The sequence below is a fragment of the Papaver somniferum genome, chromosome 5, assembly GCF_003573695.1.
Source record: "Papaver somniferum cultivar HN1 chromosome 5, ASM357369v1, whole genome shotgun sequence".
NCBI lineage: Eukaryota > Viridiplantae > Streptophyta > Magnoliopsida > Ranunculales > Papaveraceae > Papaver > Papaver somniferum.
The window spans coordinates 111,722,896-111,738,716 of NC_039362.1; the positions used below are offsets into that span (position 1 = coordinate 111,722,896).

At 38.0% G+C, this 15,821-nt stretch overlaps 1 long non-coding RNA gene across 4 annotated transcripts; it reads right to left on the minus strand.

The window, feature by feature from the left end:
• Positions 1-5,426: 5,426 nt before the first annotated feature.
• Positions 5,427-7,475, minus strand: LOC113282428. Of its 4 annotated transcripts, none has more exons than XR_003326921.1 (4): positions 7,214-7,475; positions 6,710-6,798; positions 6,165-6,239; positions 5,427-6,038 (listed from the first exon to the last, which is right to left on the minus strand). It is a non-coding gene; the product is annotated as an uncharacterized LOC113282428 (long non-coding RNA). The 4 variants fall into 4 exon arrangements; XR_003326920.1 differs by having other exon boundaries at positions 6,165-6,242; XR_003326919.1 differs by lacking the exon at positions 6,710-6,798.
• Between the last annotated feature and the right edge of the window lie 8,346 nt (positions 7,476-15,821).

Genomic DNA, 15,821 nt, shown 5'->3' on the forward strand with positions numbered 1-15,821 from the left:
GGTTCTTTATGTATAACTAGTATAACACGCACGTGCGATGCGTCTGCCGTTTTGTTGAATTCGATAATCTTATCAGTCTAGAATTAATAGCTATTATTTCATCTATAATTTAAGACTTCAGTAAATTAATAGCATACTGGTTACGGAGATTTAACTGTCATGAATATGGAAAAAAGAAAAAGAAAAGTCGGTAGACTTCTGCTGGGCGAATGCTTGTAACAAAGGAAACACTGAGAAGTCTTATGCAAAGCTAAGTCTAACCGTTCGTTCATCGCTGTCGTATGCGTCAAAAATAGATTACACTTTCTCACTACTCAAAATATATAATATAGCAAGGGTAAGAAAGGATCGTTCCCACGGAGAGGACTAGGTTGTCAATATGTTTCGGTTTCTTATATAGAACAAGGGGGGATTTTTCTGATTTTATGTAAAGGAAATTAAACTAAAAGCAAACAAAGTAAAGCAAGCACGTAAATCAAGAAATAAAGATATTGGTTAGGGATTCGTTTTCATTCACTAACATGTTTTCGACACAATAACTAGAATTGATATTTTAATCTCAACTTTTATCAAAGGCCCTGGGATACCTTGATCGCAATAATATCCCGCAAATCTCCTCTTGTCATCAACAAACACATTAAAAGATGCGAATATGAATTCTACCTAAGAGAACAACCTAACGTGTAAAAGCACTAATCAAGTTTAATTCCCTAGATGCATTAAGTTCTATGAAATCAGGCCAATCAAAGCAATCGAACGTGTAAAAGCACTAATCCGATTTAACAAAGGTTATGAACCACTTGTGACTACTAGGATGTATCACTACAAGCAATATTCACAATTATGCTACTTGTAATCAGGAATTTATCACTTTTGCATATAATAAATCCTAATCTAGCAATAGAGATGAACACAACCTCAACCGATTCGGGACTCGATCAAACAAGCATTCAAATCATGTAACAATATAAATAGTGAATCATAAACGATAAAGCATGGAGACAAAACTAATTTATTGAACAAAAACTCATGTTTGGAAATCCAACTAATCCATAACCAATGATAAAATTAACTACTCATGTTAATGGAGTTCATAACTACTCAGGTTTCTAAACCCTAGAACAAAAGTAGAAGAAGAGATAAGAACTCTTCCTTTTTATAGTCGTGCCTTCATGATTTCCAAATATGAGCTATCTCCAACCGCATAGGCTCCTGTTGCTTCTGCTACCTAAGAGCCCAAATATCAGAGCCCAAGTCCATCTGAGTAAGCAGCTGAAGAGTTCTAATAGAATAGAACTCTTCCTTTTTATAGTCGTGCCTTCATGATTTCCAAATATGAGCTATCTCCAACCGCATAGGCTCCTGTTGCTTCTGCTACCTAAGAGCCCAAATATCAGAGCCCAAGTCCATCTGAGTAAGCAGCTGAATCGGTGAGTCGACTCGGTTGACTCCGATTCAACCAAGGTTATGTCTGTTCTGCCATGTATCCGGCACATTCAGGCCATTAGTTCTTCCCTGCAGTTTTGATTCATTCACAGTCCTAACATACATCTATTGCAGCACTTCCATTCTCTTCTTAAAGCCACCACCAGATCAACTTCACATTCACCAGCTCAATTAAGCTCAACTTCTCTTTGTCTGAAGTCTGAACTTGACAGCATCCTTTCTTTCTCTATTCACCGCTTGTGTTTCAGCCATATCCTCATTGCAAGCAGCATACAATCTCAGCTCATTCTTCCCTGTAAAGCAGCAACAAACAATCACAAATGCCAGACGCTGCACCCTTTTACAGCTCAATGCATTTCAAACATTCTAACACCACAGACCAGCACCTATTTGATTCAGTTCATTTGTACCATCTGCAGCTCAAATAATTTCCATTCACTGACCACCCATGAATCTCCACCATTAACCTCCGCAAGACATAGCCAAAGCAGTGAACCCATTAATTCAAAACCCATCTCAATTGCAATAGCAACTTGCCACTTCTACTGCACCAATTCTTCATTCCCATACTCCTACTCATCTCACAAACCTTGTTCATCTGTCACCATCGGCTTCAGCCAAGACCTATTAAAAAACCAACCCAGAAGCAGTACTTGCACACAACACCAACAAAATCATCTCAATTCCACAGACCCATTAACTCAATCAATCTCTGCAATTTCATACATAACACATTCCATTCTGTTTCATTTCCACTTGCAACCATAGATTTAACCACCTGAAGCAATATTTCTTGCAGCACACTTCCACTGCTCTATAACTCCCCTTGGCAGCAACCACCAGTACCAGCTGCAACCAACCACTGCAAAACCTAGGCATACATCTATTCAATTCAGACAGCAGCATCATTCCTTAATCACATTCTTCCCTGCAACTTGTTCACAAACCTTGTTCATCTGTCACCATCGGCTTCAGCCAAGACCTATTAAAAAACCAACCCAGAAGCAGTACTTGCACACAACACCAACAAAATCATCTCAATTCCACCCATTAACTCAATCAATCTCTGCAATTTCATACATAACACATTCCACTCTGTTTCATTTCCACTTGCAACCATAGATTTAACCACCTGAAGCAATATTTCTTGCAGCACACTTCCACTGCTCTATAACTCCCCTTGGCAGCAACCACCAGTACCAGCTGCAACCAACCACTGCAAAACCTAGGCATACATCTATTCAATTCAGACAGCAGCATCATTCCTTAATCACATTCTTCCCTGCAACTTCAGTTCAACAAACACAACTCATCTATCATCATGCCTGCACACTCCATCTTCTTCTACCTGTATCCATGATTCATAAGCGCACAGTTTCCTTCTTTGCTCATAGTACTCGAACCATTCTCCCAACTGCAATTGCTCCTGCATCTTCTTGTACACAATCATGTACTGCAGCTGCAACATCAACCAATGCACCTGCAACAGCTGCTTGCAATCCAACACTCAACTGCACTAGCTCCAATTCCAGACTCCATTTGTAGCTCTGTCACAGCCATTCCATTTCAGCAGCACAACTACCATTCTAGACCTGCAAATTGCATTTCAGCTCCATTAACTCAGATTTCTGTAACATGACTAGAACTTCAATCCTGCAATTGCTAGCCTTGCCAAGTTCCCTGTAACCTCAAATTACACAACTTAACCCATTCCATGCACTTCATACATACTGCTTCTAGATTCTTCATCTCTTTACAGTCTCTGCAGTACCATGGCAGCCAACACCACAGCATCTCCCTGAACTCAACAAATCCTGCAATCTGCAAGACCCTTGTACAACCACAGCAAATTAGCTTCATTCCTCTGTGATCTTCACCGTCTCTTCTTGTAATCTTGGCTTCAAAATCATCTGCAGCAAACCCTAAATAATCCATTTCCAACTTCAATTTCTTCTCTTAACTCGAATTAAATTCAAATTCAACCAAAACCCCTTCATATGAACACTTCCTGACTTCTAATAGACAGAGATCTCCTCCATTCATCTCTGATTTCTACCATTGATAAGTCAATTTCTATTCCCAGTTCTTCTCGACAGATCCCTGGTTTCATCATCTTTTTGCCAGTAGCTGCATCAATCTCTTCACCCAATCCTTGAGTTGCTCTCTTGATAACGCCTCCATAATCTCTCTCAATCACCATCAATTTCTCTGAGGAACTGCGCCTCTATTTCCTCCCATCTCTAAATTTCAGACAGATAGAATAATGAGAAGAGAAGATATTATTTCTCTGGGTTTTAGGGCTGTAATGAGTAAAATAACTATAGACGCCCAATAATCGGATAAGGGCCACCAAATAGTCTTCTTGTACTGTCAGTTCCCTAGAAATGACAAGTTCAATCATTGGCTTTCGCTCATAATTTCCTCATGCAACGTCGATATGACCTCGCTCTTTCGCCGTTAGCTTCGTCTTCTTGTTCTCTACAAGATAATGAGAATAAATCCTGGATTTGAGCTAGTTCCACTTTCTTTTTGCTCCAATGACTCCATTGCACCTAATAAACTCAAAAGCAAACATAAGAGATGCAATTTAAAAGGATAATAGCAAAGAAAGCATAAATACTAGATAAAAAAATTAGGTGTTTTACAGCACCTATCAAATTCCTCCACACTTAGACTTTGTTAGTCCCCGAGCAAATCAAACAAAACAAATTCTAAAACATACATACAACTCTGTGTCGTCGAGGCTACGGTCACACTTAGCACGTATAACAAGCCTTTGAACCCCTAGGTGTCCCTAGTGGACGAGTTATAGTCTCGTGAGGGTTTACTAGAGATATACCCACAAAACCTACTCTTCCAACTTACTAGTTCTCCGAAATGATAGCATCCAACGCGCTAAGAAGACATAGAGATTCTGCACACTAGTCATAAGAAGTTAGACACATAAATGAACACAATCTCATCCTTAAAAGTTGAGAGAGAAATAAACATCCCTTATCGAAAGAAATTCGGGTTCGGAGTGATCAAAAATCTCGACTCTGCCTCACAAGAAAGGGTTTTATGAAGTTGCTCTCAATAATAAATAGCTTTTTATGGGTCACACATGTGTCCAGGTAGGAGCGAAAAGAGAATCCTGCGACACGTTGAATAGTAGGAAGGCAAAACCCTCTGAAATGTTTTGAAAACCCACATCTTTTATTCATTTTAAAAAACCATTTTCTGATGATCTCTAAGAAAGGAAATCAACCACTTAACGAAGGTGGGAATATGCTTACTTACCTCGTTATCCGTTCGACGTGCAGTTAGTACCACTCACACAGTATCCATAGAAACGTCTTCGGTCTTCAATCCTTGTCTTCATCTTCGTCTTCGATTTTTACATCTTGATGATGAAATCTTGAACTTCGTAGAATCTTGACAATGTAACTCTTTCCTCTAATTCCTTGTTGCTTGAAACTTCATTATGGATATTTCTTCTTCCATTGGCTTTATTGAAAGAACAAAACTAAAAACAAACCAAAACATAATACAAAAGATTTTTCTTGTCTCTTTTTTTTTTTTTTTTTTTGCTTTTTTTTTTTTTTTTTTTTTTGTTTTTTTTTTATTGAGACAAGAAAAATATAACAAATACAAAATGAAAACAAAACAAGATAAAATAATAGAACTAAGAATGAACCTAGAGAAATTTTGTCTTGTCTTTTCTTTTGTTTTTCTTTTTTTTCATTTTTTTTTAACAAGGGATGCAATTTAAAAGGATAATAGCAAAGAAAGCATAAATACTAGAAAAAAAATTAGGTGTCATGAATCTTGAAAAAAGAAAAAGAAAAGTCGGTAGACTTCTGCTGGGCGAATGATTGTAACAAAGGAAACATTGAGAAGTCTTATGCAAAGCTAAGTCTAACCGTTCGTGGATAACATAGGGAAATTGTATTAGACTTGAACAAAGTTGTACCCAAAAAAGTTGAGAAGTCTTATTTAAACGAATCTCTATTTCTATTGCATATTACCTCAAAATATTATGCAGAAAAAAAATAAAATTGAAAAGCCAACGTCACAATTAAGATGCTACAAAACAACCTTTAGTTCAATAAATAAAGGTTCATAGAACCAACAGAGAAAGCCCATAAATATTAATAGTTCTGTCTTCATTCTGTTTAACCAAAAAGGGACCACCACAATGCCTGTCGGGGATACTCCACTCCTCCAGTTTGTCTTCTGCGAAGTCGTATAGAGCATTGCGAGTGATAGTTGCAACAACGTAGGGAGGATTCTGCTCTGAAGCGGCAAAGAAAGGGCAATTGTTCGTTGAGATGAAGACACTTGTACTTTTCATTCCCAACAAATTTTGGCTATCAAGTCCAGTGAGGTACCAACATCTATAATAGAAACCTCCTCAAAAGCAACAACAACATGGTACTCGTATTCAGTGTCGGAGTAACGATGCCACGATGCATGATTTTAAAAATAAATTGAGGGCTGTGAATATGGGTAGAAAATTTTGTCTGACCTCTTCTACCAAAACAATGTAAGCTTTCGCCGAAAAAAGCAAAAATGGACAACTATGATGTCTCACTTCAAGAATGATCAGGTACCTATGCCAAATTATTAAGAGTAAGGCAAAACGTATAGAAATGCTTTGTATATGGAAGTTTATATCTTGATAAGGCCAGGGAAGCAATAGTTATAGTAACAACTAATTAGAAGGAGCACAACATTACCTTAAACATGCATTCAATCGCAACAGCTACAACCATATTTTGGTCGCATTAGTCGAGGACAATGAGAGACCAACTCTGCTGATATGGGAGAGGTGTTAGTAACAGGAGACATAACAGTAAAGAGCAAAACTGTCAGATAAACAATTCAATAAACATTATAAATGGTAAACCTGGTCCATTTTCGGGAGACAAAAACGACAATGGGTGGTTCCATGGTCTCCAAACTACGACTGAGCTCGAGATATGAGTCACCACAAAGGATGATCTTCACACAATGGCCACTATACCTAAATATAATTTTCGGATAAGCAATAGGTTAAAGGATAAATAGGTCGTTGCGCCTATCATTTAAGGCCTACACAATAACTCTAATTGGCACCCCACTACTGACATTAAGTGTGTTAACTGTATGTTAAAGACACGATCGGTGTTACAGGTACTGCGATCGCATCACGACATTAGGCATGTTTGTAAATCGACTTATTTCTCTCATATATGTATGTGTTATAAGATAAATTGGCATTGCTTATGCTGAGAATTTATACCTTAGGTGTTGAGCTATCCAAATGAATGCTGAAATGGCATCCCTTGTCAACCTCATGAGTTTGAGAAACTTGAGAACATTTCCTACAGACTGCTAAGGGTAATGACAATTAGAAAACTAAAACTCATATCCCCCTACCTCACTTAGATGTTGTTATTGACACTAACAAAAACCAAACTCAACAGAAGTAAACTAAAACTACCCCAATAAGTACCAAATAACTCAGATGTTGTTGATTGCTTCTTGTACCTATTAGGTGCATATACTGTTACAAACTAAATAAAAAAAAAAACTAAAACCCCATTGATTTCTACTGTTAATTGAAACAAATTCAGTCCCAAAGTGTGAGATCTATATATTACTAATCCAACCAAAAGCTTTCAACATATAAATCTCTTCCTTTTTTTAAAATCAGAGCAGATCCAAAATCAATAAAAAAAAAACTTAAGATACAAAATCCAAATCAAACCCAAATTTTAAATCGGATCCAGTAAGAAAGACTTACCTTATGAACTTCTTCGCCAAAAATTTGAGAGAATTTCCAATCGTATTGGACCAACTGGTTCATTGTTTAACCCCATATTTCTTCAATCGAAAAATAACTGCGAAATTAAATAAATCAAATTAACCACTTGTTTCTTTGTTTCTTATCAGTGTGGGAAGAACTTCCTCTATTCAGTATTTTAGTTAGTATTTTCCACAATTACTAAGGCCAAAGGGTGATGACCAGGATGCCTACAGTGACTAACAAATTCACAGAAATTAAGGAAATGATTATTTGAAAGGTTGGCTAAATCGGGTTTATGCCACTTAATTGGGGCCTTAGCTACATGACAAAATAGGGTCGTTCACAAGTAATTTGTAGAAACTCCTTATCCACTATTTATGTTAATGCCTAATATGTCCTTCTTAAATTAGTGTTAATTCATAATTTCATATAATTAAATAATGTTTAATCAAGTTAATCCTGAAATTAACTTTCATTAATACATAATCAAAACTTGTAAAAATTTGATTTTTTTTTAAAAGACTCGACCCAGAATCGGTTGATGTTAGTGCATTTATAAACCGATTATGGGTTGAGTTTATGCCGAATGACGATGTAAACCCAGAATCGGAGTTTAGTCAATACCCAATGATAGGTGTCTAAAACACCTAAATTTATTATTCATTGTTTATGCTTTCTTTGCTACTTTTCTTGTAAATTATGTATGTTATGTTTAGTTTTGAGTTATTAGGTGCAATGGAGTCCTTGGGAACAAAAGAAGAAAAATGTCCATTTGGAGCGAAAACGGAAAAAAATATCAATTCACAGGCGATATTTGGAGCAGGATAATGTTGTGCAAGAAAGAGAATAGACTTGTCGGTTCTACGAAACTGACAGGCAACATATTAACTGGATAGCCCTTATTCAAATCATTAGGTGCCAATAACCAGTCCGTACAGAGAGACCTACTTAGGTCGAGTGTTTCTCAGACAACTAGTTTGTCTATCATTACCACTCGCCTCAAATTCAGAGAGTGTGCGGCCGGAGTTAATTACTCCCAAAATCAGGTGGATCGAATTGAGTTGAGGATTTGAAGCTGAAGATAGGCTTAAGGCCGTTTTAAATGAATGGATTGGAGAATTTCTGAAGCTGAGATGAATCAGGGAAGGTGGTTAATTAGGGTTACAGTTGATGGAAGAAATGATGATGATATTAGTGATTCAGAGTCAAGATTAAGAAGAAGCAGTTTGTAAAGATGAATATGGATTGAAATGGGTATGAAATCTGCTGGGTTATTCACGAATTGGTTCAATTGGTTCTCAATGAAGAGTCAGTTGAGTAATTAGGGTTTGTGTTTGTCAATTTGGGGGTTTCTAGTTTGAGAATTGTTGCTACCACTGATGTTGTTGATGAAAAAGGCGATTAAGAGCTCATTTTGGAAGACCATAACAATACAAGACTTGGGTTCTCGTCTGAATTTAAGTACAGAGCCGAATGGAGCTTGCTGCAAGGAAGATGATGGTTCTGGAATGCTGTAATTGAAGTTATAGAAGCAGTTGAGGAAGAGAAAGGGGATCTGATGAAGAGGAGATGATTAAGCTGGGTTGATGTTCAAATTTAGAAATCTATGAAGAATTAGAAGGGAATGAGTTGCAGCTGAGCTAATTGGCAATGTTGTTGTTCAAGGTTATGAATTGCATGTGATAATAAAAACTGCAAGAAGAAGTTACAGAGATGGTTTTGATGCTGAGAAGGCTAGAGCTGGATGATTTCGCAGCTGCGAGATAAGCAAGAGAAGACAGAACCAGTGCCACTGAGGTGCAGGAATGGCTCGAATGAAGGAATGAATGCTGTGCTAGTCATGGGAACTGTGAGCTGAAATGCAGAATGGGTTGGAAATGGTGCTTGAGAAGATGTAGGTGGTGTTGATAACAGTTCGCAGTGGCTGGAATTGAGCAAGGTATGAATCCGAGAAGGTGACGTTAATGTTTGAAGTCAGGTTCAGAATGAGTAGCTGCTATCAGAACTGGTGCAGGGGCATTGCAGGTGCATTGGTTGTAGTGCTGCTGTGTGTGTGGATAATTGGGTATTGTGGATTCAGGGTCGAAACTCAACTGAAATGGCTCGAGTCTGTGGCAGTGTTGATATGCTAAGTGGTGGTGTTGCAGGTGAGTGTTAAGCTCCTGACATGGAATAGCTTGATGCTGCTATTGACGTTAAGATACAGGCAGTGAGAGTCGGCGAAAGAAATGGAAATTGAGGTTGGTTGAGACACTGGTGGTTGGTTAATGCTGCTGCTGGTAATGAGTTATTGAGCTGTGGTAAACTAGAAGGGTGTTGCTGCTTCTGAAGAAATGAGTTGAACTGTTGTTGCTGCGAGATGATGTTGTCGAATGGTATCTGGTGAATGAATGGTATCTGGTGAATGAATGTTAGGTTTGCAGGGGAGAAGAAATTGGCCAAAAGTTGGCCTGGAAATTGCCTGAAAAAAAAGGAAACTCGGCCAGATTTTCTACTGAGGCGAGTTGACTTAGTGACCCGAGCTGACTCACTGGACATGGACCTGTTTGCAATGGGCTTCACTCATGGGCTGTTTCAGTTGTGGATTTTTTTGGCAGATGGGCGTGTGACCTAAATCAGGTGAAGGGAAGCTATAAAGAGAAGATTTTTCACTTATATCAGACATCTCCAGGAGAGATCTTCTCTTCTATTTTTGTTCTAGGGTTTGTGAAAATGATATATTTATTTCTTCTTTCGATGAACTCCATGAACATGAACTAGATTATAATTATTGGTTATGGAATAATTGGATTTCACAAAATATGCTTTTTGATATGATAAATTAGTTTTGTCTCCATGCTTTATCGTTTATGATTCACTATTGATATTGTCTTATGATTTGAATACTTGTTTGATCGAGTCGCGAATCGGTTGATTTTGTGTTCATCTCCATTGCTAGATTATGATTTATTATACGCAAAAGTGATAGATTCCTGATTATAAGTAGCATGATTGTGATTATTGCTTGTAGTGATACATCCTAGTAGTCACATGTGAGTCATAACCTTTGTTAAATCGGATTAGTGCTTTTACACGTTCGATTGCTTTGATTGGCCTGATTTCATAAAACTTAATGCATCTAGGGGATTAAACTTGATTAGTGCTTTTACACGTTAGGTTGTTCTCTTAGATAGAATTCATATGCGCATCTTTTAATGTGTTTGTTGATGATAAGAGGAAATTAGCGGGATATTCTTGCGATCAAGGTATCCTAGGGCCTTTGATAAAAGTTGAGATTAAAATATCAATTCTAGTTATTGTGTAGAAAACATGTTTGTGAATGAAGATGAAATCCGTGACCAATACTTTCCCATCCTTGATTTGATTTGTTTACCTTTATTGTTTGTTTTTATTTAGTTTATTATATATAAAATCAGAAAACCCCCCATTGTTATTTATAGAAAACCGAAGCATATTGACAACCTAAGTCCTCTCTGTGCGAACGATCCTTTCTTGCCCTTGCTATATTATATAATTTGAGTAGTAAGAAAGTGTAATTATTTTTGACGCCTACTACAGCGATCACCCACATAAACCGATTCCGACAATCGGTGTTTATATATGTCCATATACCGATTATACCTTACTTTCAGAAACAAAAATATTCATTACATGGTTTAGAAAATTAGCGCACTACATATATAGGATTCAGTATGGGAATTCTAGAATTTGACACATCAAATGCTCGTCAATGAAACTCCGAGCACGTCGGTACAACATCGTATATTCTTTGTGGTGAATGAACTTTGTTTCCCCATTACGAATTCTCCATAGCCCATTGAAACGTTCCAGCTGGAATTCATCTTAAATGTTAGTATGCGAAGTTATAACGGTGACATAGGTATAAAAATGATCGGATTACTCACTTTTTCCCTAAGAGGAGCTCGTGGATGATAGTCGTACACCATATTTCTAACTTTTACGTACTATCGCATTGCGCTTTTTATGTATTGGAATCGAAAAGCCAAGTCTCTCCATTTACGGTTATTGGGATTCGTCGTACGCCCGTAAAAGAATTCTTTAACTCTCTTCCAAAACATTGAATAGATTTCATTCGGACGTTCGCGAAACGTATTAGCAAACGGTTTTACGAGACAAAAATCTTCAAACGGTTCTCATTCCATTTTCTAGGCGAAGTGTGTGATGTGGGAGTGGCTCAAAGAGGTTATCCTTATATAGATGAAGTCTCAACGGCTATTTTTTCGAATTTAATTCACACAATCGGATTTTAGGGATGACCACATATACCGATTGTTTCCTCGCAAAATCATATAAAATATGCCTCTCAATAATCGGATTTTAATATTGCATATATAATCCGATTCTTGACAAAAAAAGTTACCGAACTTTTCTTCATAAGAATCGGATTACAAGGAGTGCCCACATAGACCGATGCTTAATCTGAACCTCTGGGGAACTGTCAGAATCGGATTACATATAGGTATATGTAAACCGATTCTGACTGAAAAAATGCCAGAATCCTGCATTTTTTCAGTCACACATTGTAGTTGGTTTTTTTGTCGCTTCTTAGACAAACACAAACAATTTTCAAAAGAAACCAGATTAAGTCATTCATAAACTAGGAATATAAGCAAACATAATTCGACAATAAGTTTAAACATAAGTTTTGACTCCATAATTATCCATAGTTAAAGACATAAACATGAATATAACCATTCATTCATGAACATCCCCACCATGACCACGTCCACTGCCACGACCACGTCCACCGCGTCCTCTTTTACCAGGTTGGGCGCTGCTCGATGCACCTTCAGACATCTTTTTTGGGGGCTCTCTTCCTCTTATTCTTTGGCTCCTCCTCCTCCTCCAGCTCCCCAAACTTTGCACCAGCTTCTACATCTTGGAGACTGTTCAATTCATCAATCAGCTTTTCATTGGCCTTAACATTTTTCCCTTCCCTGATTTGTACCTTTGCTTGGGTTATCAAGTACTCGACTCGTCTTCTCTGTTTCCATTTTAAACAACAAACATTCAACAAAAAACGCTAATAACATTAACAAAATCGTAATTGAGTAACAATATGCACCAGGTATTCGAGAGACGTATCTTTGTCCTCTATCTTGGGCCTCTCATCTACTCGTATCACTCGAGTATGCGAAACATTGAGGTACCATGGCATGTAACCCGTAATTGCATCATCATCTGTTCGAGATACTCCATCCATAGTATATCTGTGAAACGCTCTGTCTTCCTAATAATCACATGATGGTAAAGGCTTGTGAACAATGTCAATATCATTATCATATGATTTGGTTTTTTTCTCATTGATTTTGAACATCTTGTGCTCATTTGGGATTTTTTGTACGTAACCGCATTGTCTTGTGACTCTCATCGGGTTGTACATTACATATCCTCTTGGGTGAAACAAAGGCCCAAAATAATCTCTCTGCTCTTCGCACCCAACCTTCTTTCCTTTTCCTTTAACCAACTCCTCCTTGTAAGGATCAAAGACAACATCTTTCGTCGTCAAGTTGTCCAACTGGCGTCTCAACTTCAGATAATCCTTTTTTTGGTTCTTCGGCTTACTTCTGTAGGTGTGCTTGTCTCCATAATACCTGTGGTCCCATTCCTTGTTCTCAAAAGCCCTTTGAGCAAATATTGGGAAGTGAAAATATATCCACGCTTGCAGAAAATCCATATTCCCTTGATTTGGTTCCTTTGATCCCTAGAAGCCTTTCTCAACTCGTTCAACGAGTGTGCAAGGATGGCAGTGCCCCAAGAGTATTCGTGAATCTTGTCAAATGGTTGCAACAGCTGGATAAAGTTGGCGCTCACACGGGCACCGGAAACGTCGGGGAAGATAACAACTCCCAGGACGTAGAGGACATACGCATTGGTCGTGGCGATGATACGTTTCGGCGTCACCTTTTTTCCCTTAGCACGAAGCTTCTTTGTTCCCATAAAGTTGTCCCTCAGCTTCGACAGATGGAATATCCTCTGCTTTGAGTTTCCTACCAGCATCTCTGACTTGGTCCTCTCCTCATCCCATTGGAACACATCCTTGGTGAACGCGTAAATCTTGACCCACTCAAGCTCTTGCGTGTACTCTTTGTGCTTCACGACTTTACCTTCTATTCTTAGCCCGGTAATGAACTTCGTATCATTTGGAGTTATCGTCAGTTCTCCAAACGGAAGATGCAAAGTATCCGTTTCCCTGTAATATCTCTCGGAAAAGGCGGAACAAAGAGGTTTGTCGTAACCAAGGTCCAAATTCTCGACCGCAGATATCAACCCCGTAGAATTGACTAGATCTATTACTTCCGGAACTTCTCCAAAAGTTGATTTTATTGCTTGCAGTGGCCATTACCTCATCATACCCACTGACGTTCCTGGCTTCATAAGACGAACGACATCCCTGTGATCCTATAAAACAAAACAAACTCGGTGGACAACAATCAAAACGCTACACGGATAATAATTTTTATGTTACATAGCATAAGGTTTAGGTACTTACTATGGTATGTCAAACGACGACGGCCCAACTGTCTTTGTACCCCCATAACATCTGTCCTCCATCACCTGGTAACCCCTAAACGGGATCCTTAGGGCCGCGAGGAAACATCTTCAGCGGGTCGGGCATGTGGTCCCCTTTCTTATTCTTTGGAACTTCTTTCTTCTTACCATCTGTCTTACCTTGTTTTTGAGCGTCTCCTCCTTAGACTTGTTGTTGAACTTCTCCTCCTTGGACTTGTTCTTGCACTTGTTCTTGAACTTCATCAATTTCATTGTTACTTTCTTCTTCATCACCTTCATTCTCACTTTCTTCACCTTCTTTCTCACTTTCTTCTTCATCAGCTTCATTCTCATCTCCTTATTCATCACCTTCATTCTCATCTCCTTCTTCATCACCTTCCTTGCCACCACTTTCTTCCTCATCACTTTCTTCTTCGGCAACTTCTCTATCACCACCTTCTTGTTCAGTAGGTGTATCGGAATCAGATTCTTCATGTGTTGATTGCTCCGCTTGAGGTGGTGGGTCATTGATGCTGATCTCTTTGGCTTTACTCCCCGTGGCCCTTCGGTGGGAAGCATTCAAATTTTGACCGTCTTTTCGACGAGGTCCCAAAGGCAAAGGAGAAGCAAATTCATGTTTCCTCTTATATTTCTTTTCGGCTTGCTTTGATTGCTTGCCCTTGTTTGGCCTGTAGAATTCGGAGTCAAGCGACAAACAATAATGGAATCGGTCTAATCGATGCACATATAAAGTCCGATTCCTAACATAATAAAACCAAGAATCGGATTTTTTAAGTGCTAATGTAAACCGATTCTACTAATCGGTTTTCTCGATATACATATAAAGTCTGATTATTGACTAAGCATATAAAAATCCAAAGGCTACACAATCGGTTTTTGTGAACACATATGTAACCTGATTCTAACGAAAAAAAGTTACAGAAACAACGGTTATCCCTACCATAACTGAATCGGTCTATTTATACACTAAAATTTTCCGATTCCTATTCACATGCAGAACAATCGGTTTATGTGAGCAAAAACATAAACTGTTTCTAAACAGAATCGGTTTACTTGTAAACTAACATAATCCGATTTTGTAAAACCCGGAAAATTTTGATTTCAAAAATTTTGATTTCTAAGCGATTGCATGTTACTAAAACCTAACTTAGAGGATTGGGTTGATAGAAAAGTTCCTGATTCGACCCATTTCCTCATCTTGTGCGACACGAGAAGCTTCGGCTTCTTCAAGCACTTCCTTCGTTTTCTTTCGAATCACTTCAACGATTCCGGGATTCTTATCACTAGGAAAATTCTTGTTAATAGGATGCTTCGTTCTTGATGGTTTCGACATTTTATAGAAGAAAGAAAACGATTGATCATTTTTGGATCGTCGATAATCGACGATTTTTTGTTTAAAGAAAAAAGAAAAAAGAGGGAGTAGAAGAGATAAAGAATCGGCTTATGAGATAGAAATGAAAACTGATTTTAGTTTTAGGTTTATTATTTAGAGTTGATGGGGGTAATTTAGTAATATTAATATTTTTAGAGGGTAATTTTGGTAGTTTCAACAAATTTAGACACCCCTTATCATTTTGTATTAGGTAGATGAAGTAATCTATAGGCCCCAATTAAGTGGCATAGGCCCTAATTTAGCCAGGTAAATTTTTAAACAAGATATATATTATATAAAGAGATGATTTTTTTTTTTTTTTGAAGCATGAAATTTATTATACTAATAAGGGACCATTACAAGAGGGTTTCTGATACCCCTAAATTTTTCAATTACAACATCATATTGGAGCAGATTATGAGTAGTAGTCTTCAGATTGGAGTTGCATCGATGGCGGTTGTTGGAGTCGAAGTCGAAGGTCGAAAGGCCTCCGGTCAATGCTTTCCACAAGAAAAGTTGTATTTTTGATGAACACAACAGTGTCCATAGGAATTTGGTTGATGGTAGTGGGGTTCGATGCAATTGAGTGAAGTTACTGTCCATGTATTTGCGTCCATATGTTGAGGAGTACTTCCCCGACGATATCTGTTTATCTCTTGATCTTTCGCCTTGATCCATTTCTTCGGAATATGCCTTCAA